This window comes from Magnolia sinica, chromosome 9, assembly GCF_029962835.1.
Source record: "Magnolia sinica isolate HGM2019 chromosome 9, MsV1, whole genome shotgun sequence".
NCBI classification, from domain to species: domain Eukaryota; kingdom Viridiplantae; phylum Streptophyta; class Magnoliopsida; order Magnoliales; family Magnoliaceae; genus Magnolia; species Magnolia sinica.
The window spans coordinates 57211201-57218198 of NC_080581.1; the positions used below are offsets into that span (position 1 = coordinate 57211201).

General features: G+C 36.7%; 1 long non-coding RNA gene across 1 annotated transcript; it reads right to left on the bottom strand.

Annotated features, from left to right (window-relative positions):
- Positions 1 to 5338: 5338 nt before the first annotated feature.
- On the bottom strand, positions 5339 to 6205 carry LOC131255468 (uncharacterized). The gene is made up of 2 exons (XR_009176066.1): positions 5587 to 6205; positions 5339 to 5479 (listed from the first exon to the last, which is right to left on the bottom strand). It is a non-coding gene; the product is annotated as an uncharacterized LOC131255468 (long non-coding RNA).
- Between the last annotated feature and the right edge of the window lie 793 nt (positions 6206 to 6998).

Sequence of the window (6998 nt, forward strand, 5' to 3'; positions counted from 1 at the left end):
TCTCTAAGCTTACATGCCAAACCGTACTTGAATTTTTCTCAGAAGTATGTGGCGCCAGATCTGAATTTTTGGGTAATTTATCCTTCCATCTAAACAGTAGAAATTATAAACTTCCTCGGATGCATGTGGCCATTGATGGCATCTCCAATACCGTTGATCAGATGCTGAACAACGCCTTCTGCTGAACTCACCAGAATTATGTTAGGATTCAGGTAACCTCTTTTTCCAGCATTGGTAGTTTATCATATCACGGCCAAATGACTAAAAACCCAGCTAAATCTAACAGAGTTTAAGTAATGAAAAGGGTGTTTAAGTAATGTGTTTATTTGAGAATTTCTTTAACTTGCAATTGGAGTTAAATCTGAAATCAGCTCAAAATACTTCTCTCCAATTCATTTTCTACTCAACTGCAGTTTTTTTTTTTCTTTTTTTCTTTTTTCTTTTTTTTAATATAACCACATATGACAGCACAGTTCCTTGTTCACCAATGTTTCAAGGTTGGTTTTGTTAAGAACAATGCTTATGAGCTTTTTGTTACCTTTCTAGAGTAGGCAATTTGCTTTGATTAATGGAGCAAAATTCCATGGGCCCACTGATAAATTCTGTATGAACCTGATAAATTGTGTAATGATACTCTGTAACAAAATTAGGTCTTGTTGCCAAAGGAAATCTGATGGACAAGATCGCATTTATCAAGTGGCCGCAATGTCATGGGCTGGGCGTCTCCATGCCCAACTTATGGACTCATCCATTTTTGGCTTTCCTTGTACAGTGGCTATGTACAGTGTAGAGAATTTTAGAGAGGATTAGAGTTGTGTAGAGATGTTCTAAATTTCCTTAGTCTTCATGTAGCTGACTAGTGTACAATATAGTTAGAAGATTTCTGAAGTATTTCTAGTTGTTGGATGGCTCCTCTTCCAAGTAGCTTGGCTGCAATTGGGTGATTGGCTGACTCGTCCATAAGGAGGTAGTAGCTGATCGAGTGCCTCATGGGCTTAGAGAAGCACTTAGGCCATCAAAACAAGATGATATGGCTGGAGTTGGGCCAGTTCCAAATTATTCATACTTTCTTATTTGTCTATTTCAGGATTACTCAACACAACCTCCAACTCAAGAGCTTGTTGTTCGAGACTTGCATGATAACTAGTGGACGTTTCAACATATATACTTGCCTAATCTTAAAACAAATGGTTTTAGACTAATGTAGGTAAAGAGGTTCTAGATGGAACTACTGTTAATTGGTTTCATGATCTATATAGTCTTTTCCATTTGTTCGTTTTTATGGTTTCTCCTTTGTTATAAAAATGGCTTTCAACTTTTTATTCGTAAAAGTTGGTTGTTGGATTATATGATATCTTTATGGGTTTCTTGTAAAGCCGTAGAAAATTGGGTGATGGCCTGCAGATATTGCGTTGGTGAATTTTCAAACTGACTTTGGTTACTATTAGGGAGTAATCTTTTAATTGGTTGCTAGTTTCCTTGGAACAACTGCATTAGCAATGATTAATTTTCTGTTTGAACTATCATTGATTGAAACCTCTAATCTGTGAGCTAAGTGGGAGATGGTGCACTGACATTAATTTGCATATAGGACTTGAACCTTCTCCTATGTTTGCCCAATCCAACGATCTTCCTCTTTTCAAGTACCTCATAACACAAACATGGCAATGGCAGACAGTTCAGCTTCAAAAATCAGCATGCATATATAAGTTTCTCCAAGAGGAGTTAAGTAGAGGTGAAACAAGATAACATCTGCCTGTGTTAGTTCGGTAACCAATTGGGATACATATATGAGATAATTCAGTTGAACTAAAAATTGATATCCTGGTGAATAAAGAAAATAACACAGATGTAAACACATACACGCAGAGGCAGACCTCTGGATGGCATGAGTCACATTTTGTCAACGCAACCCTGTTCTTTTCACAAAGATGCTAACCTACACTTTGCTCTCCAATCTTAGCTTATCTTTTAAATTCAATGTTCATATAACTTCGGAGGCATTTCTTTGCTCTTATCTGCCTGGGATAACTTGTTTGTGAATTGATTGCTTCAGCTTACCTGCGCGTTGTGATTTAAATTTATTTTACTAAACTAATCTTGAATAATTTTGGAACTGAATATCTCTGTAGATGAAAACTTTACACGTAATTTTCTTCAGCATTAATCAGAGCCTTATTCTTGCTCATATGTATATTGCAGAGCATATATGGAGTAAATCCTGATTTCTTGAATTAGTAATCGAACAGGTCATCCAAATATATTTTTTAAACAGCATTAGCTAGTATTTTAGCAGGAAGACAGGTGGGGTTCATCAATATGAAGTTTTTACTAGGCAAAGGACCTATTATTCTTTGCTCTTCAAAGGACTATGCTGGCTGGTGTTTCCTTATGTGTTCAGCCATTGTGGTAGCTTTTCCTATGGCCTGCTCGTATTTTTCATACTCTGGTTATGGTTCTTTGAAACAATGGAGGCATATATAAGTGACCTTAGAAGTTAGATTGCTACTATGGGATCTTCTAAATGTTTTGTAGGCCACTTTTTAGACCAAAAGGTGTTACAGTGTATATCCCGATGTACTTTACAGTGCAGTTGATTTAATGGTGGAGCAAGCAGTATTCACTTCACCTATGAGATCCTTCTTGAATGGGATGGCAAAAGGATTTTATGGACAGAGACATTACAACTTATTATGGAAAGCTATGATCAACAGAGCTGACCAAATTTATATCAGATGGGAGTTGCTTTTGATTATTTTTTCTTATTATGGCACAAGGGTCGAATTGTAACTGTTCAAGTTACATCATGTTTCTTACTCTCAAGAAGGCAGCCATATCAGCTATCCTCTGATAGTCGCTTCTGTGATGTTCAAAAGGATTTATCAGTGGTATTGGTATAAGCTCAAACAGGGTATAGCCGCATATGTTCATTTTTATGGGATGTTAGTTTACATGGCCCCTTTTCGAACTGACAAAGAGGCAATCATAATATTCATTGTTATATTTTTCACATTGCTCTAGGTGATGGTAAGCTTAGCCTTCGATATGGTTTATGGGTTCATCACTTAGCTTTTAACTAAGAAAAGGAAAAAGAAAATCTCCACCTACTGGAAAAGTTTTTTCCTTTTTGTTGCAGTAGGCGGGATTATCGAGCTAACGATTTGAGGGACAAGCTTGAAAGAAGGCATTCTCCACATCAAAGGTATTCTCCAGGGACAGACTAGAAGTCAGCGTGCATTTCATGTCAGAAACCAGTTCCTTATGATAGGGGTAAATAGTCTTTTTAATTTTATTTTAATTTTTTAAGTGGCTTGTTATAAAGTAGTATATTGTTGTAGCACATCAATTTTGATGTTTGCTCCTACTGTGATTTTTTGCAATAATTTACTTCAATTTAGTGGGTAATTTAATTTTTCAGTAAGATGACTTTCTAATCCATTTCTCTGGTTTTGTCCCCATGCAACTTCTTTTGCAGGATACAGCCCCTTAAGGTCCCCCAGTAAAAGGAGGTAAATTACTCAAATTTTGTATAAACAATGCTATTCTTCCCATTAGTTTTCCTTCTTTAAATTTCTCGTCTTTGAAACATGTTCACTATTGAGGCTTGGTTATTAATCTGTTTTCCTGTGACACATCGAAGACTTTTGTTGGTTATAATGTAATGATTAGGACTTACAAAGTCAATAAGGACAGGAAGAATTTGTTGTTTGCTTGCAATGTTGTGATTATATGCTTTTGAAAATTTCAATCTCATAGGCTCTTGGATAAACTTGATGGTTTGAAGGGTTGCCTTTTGGCCAGATGGTCGTAGATAAGAAACTCTACTGGATAGTTTGGGATAACAGTTATCTTTTTGATGTTGTTCATTTGTTGAAGGCAGATTCTTTTCATTTCAACTATGTTTATTTCCAATTTAGTTTATTCTTTAATGCACTTAATGATTTGTTATTGATGGCCTTGATACATGAAATCTAGAAACTCCTGTATCAAAAACCAAAAACCAAGCATACGTTTTCGCTGTTGGTGTTTATTGCAAATGATGTTATTATGTCATACTTTGTTTCTTTCTATACGTCTTGCAGGGTGAGTTTCAGACTGAAAATTGACACGAATCTCTTTGAGATTGCAAAGTCTAAGGAAGCTTCAAAGTCTCCAAAAAAGGATTGATTGGGTTAGGATGAATGCATGGGCCCCACTTTGTAATACTTATTTAACAGATTTTTTGGAAATTTCTTCAATTTTGTAATTTTGGTTTTGGTGTTGGGATGGTCATTGCTGCTTTTTCTTTTTCTATATTTTGTTAGAGTAATCTTACTGTTGAGGTTTAGATGTATGTGCTTTAGCAAAAGTATGCAATAGATGTTATCATTGGATCTCCATCAATGTAAGTTTCTCTACGTTTTTTCATTTTTTTTTTTTTTTTTAATTTAATTTTTTTTTTAAAAAGCAGCGTCTAAAAATGTAAATAAATTCTGATTTAGTTGGCAAAGGAACGGTTTAAAACCGTTCCTAAAGTACCATCCCTAGAATTTGAAACGGTACCTAAAACGGATTTAAACCGTTCCTGAAGAAGTTAGGAACGGTTTAAAACCGCTCCTAAATGACTATTTTGGTGTGATCAGCCATTATGGCCCTTAATTATTTTTATTTTTTAAAACTATTAGACAATTACATGACTATTATTGGCCATTACACAACCAATTTTGAATATCTTAGGAGTTATATGATACCAGGACTACAAGTAGTCAACTTGACCTAACCTGACTTGAAGAAAATCCAACCCGCAACTGACCCGACTAGAATTCAAAACTGAGATGCCCAACTGAAGCCAACCCAAAGTCCTCTATACTCAATCCAACTCACCCAACCCAACCTAACTTGACCTGAATTTGTTAAACCAGAACCCAAACCGAATTCAAATAGGGTTGGCAATTTCCAACCCATAGGACCTTGAAAACTCGAACCAAACTTGGGTTGGGTCAACCTGAACCCAAGTCTTCGCTCCATATGATACTTAGGCAAGCATATGATTGTACATATGGCATATATTAACTTAAATTAAAAAAGCTTGACTGTGGGAAATACGGTCTCGAAGTCATAGATCCTAAATCAGGTTGTTTGAATGATTATAGCCTCTAATTGGATATTTTCTATTTTTGATCATACAAATAAATATCAACAAATGTGAGAACCAAATAACCAGATAAGTGTAATTTTTTTATGTGATGCATCTAAACTAAAACCATAATTTGGACAGTTCAATTTTGGTTGTTTCCATTCCACTTACAAAATTCGTTAGTAATTTTTAACTGCATGTGTATCATCCATCATACAGCCAGAGTATAAAACTTTTTCCCATTTGGAATTTTAGTTATTACAAGTGAAACGTCCATTTCAATGATTGAAAATGTTAATATTATGGTCCCTACTTGTGCAAAAAAGGGGCCATGCACGTGAAACAGGGGGCCCCTTGTGCAAGCTAAAAAAATGATTAATTAATATAACTAAAAGTTAGAACGTGTGTAATTATGGTTTACGGTGTGAATCAAGAAGAGGGAAATAAAGCAAAGAATAAGAAAAGATAACCAGCCTTTGTAAAGATGCTGAATGTGCCCTTCCATGCGTTTTTCCATTGGTGGAAGAAACAAGCAACTAAACTCACCTGCCTTTAATAGCCGACCACACTAGCAACTTATTATATTTTGATGGAGGGTATGTGTTGAATCTTACACCAATCCTCTCCGCCGTTTTCCTGCATTCTATCTCTAAATTCATCGGGCATGTCACGCACCTCCAATTTCTTGAGGGTAGTCACATGTTGCAGTCCTTCTGGAAGCATCTTTAAATGGGAGCATACCCAAACCAGCAAATGTAAAAGCCTTGGCATCACTCCTTCCTCTATTATCCATTCTTCTAATTCATGTAACTCTTCAACATGTAAGGATTCAAGTTGAGGAAACCCTGGTGCAGAGCAGACCATTTCCTTTCCCTTCTATGAATCGAGAAGCAATCTGAGAATCCAAAGGTTGGGTAGTTTCTCTAATTTTGCCATCGGGTCTTCCATTAACTTGGACAATTCCAAGGTAAGCTTGGTGAGGTTAGGTGAGAATTCATACCACTCAGGTAGCTTCTCTAACTTTCCCCTCAAACACATCTTCTTCATATGCAAGAGATGTGAGAAAGGCATAAACACTGGAATAGTATGCCTCCATCCTAACCTCAAAGACTGGAGCTCCAATTTGGGAAGAGAGTTGGACAATCCGTTTCCATGCCTACTCCATAATATCCCCCATATTCTTAGTTTCTTGAGATTAGTTAGCTTTCCCAAACAATCCTCTATCCAATCGCCAGCTTCCACACCTTTTAGAGTCAGGAGATTAAGTAAACAATCAAGTCCGACTGATGGACGCCCAACTATTTTTTTTAGACTTGAAACCATTACTTTTTATAATTCCTGAGGCAACATCCACATGCATTTATTGTTGCATCTTCCAAGTACAACTGGGTATGACGATGACCATGAACCTTCTTCTACATGCAGTGTTTCTAGACTACGAAGATTGCTTATGGATGATGGGAGGCTTCTTGTGAATTCACTCACCCTGAAGCCAAGGTATCTCCAGTGGATCAGTGTACCTATTTTGTTTGGATGCTTTCATAATATTGTGCTAGATACATCTCAATGTAACACCCTAAGAAAATTGAATCCTCTATAAAGAAACTGCTCTTGCTTTTTCCCCAGCCATGCATTGCTGAAAGCAAAGCACGACACAGAACAAAGGTATTGGTTAGAGTGATTTAGGGGGCGTTTGGCGCATAATATTAGATGGGATTAGGTGGGATGGAATTGCATTTGGTCCTGTGCCAATTCCACCCAATGTTTGGGAAGAACGGAAAAACTTGGAATTAGATTAGATGGAATTGCATTGGTCCCGTGCCAATTCCACTCAATGTTAGCAAGTTGTGTAGGTCCCACCATGATGTGTGGGCTATATCCA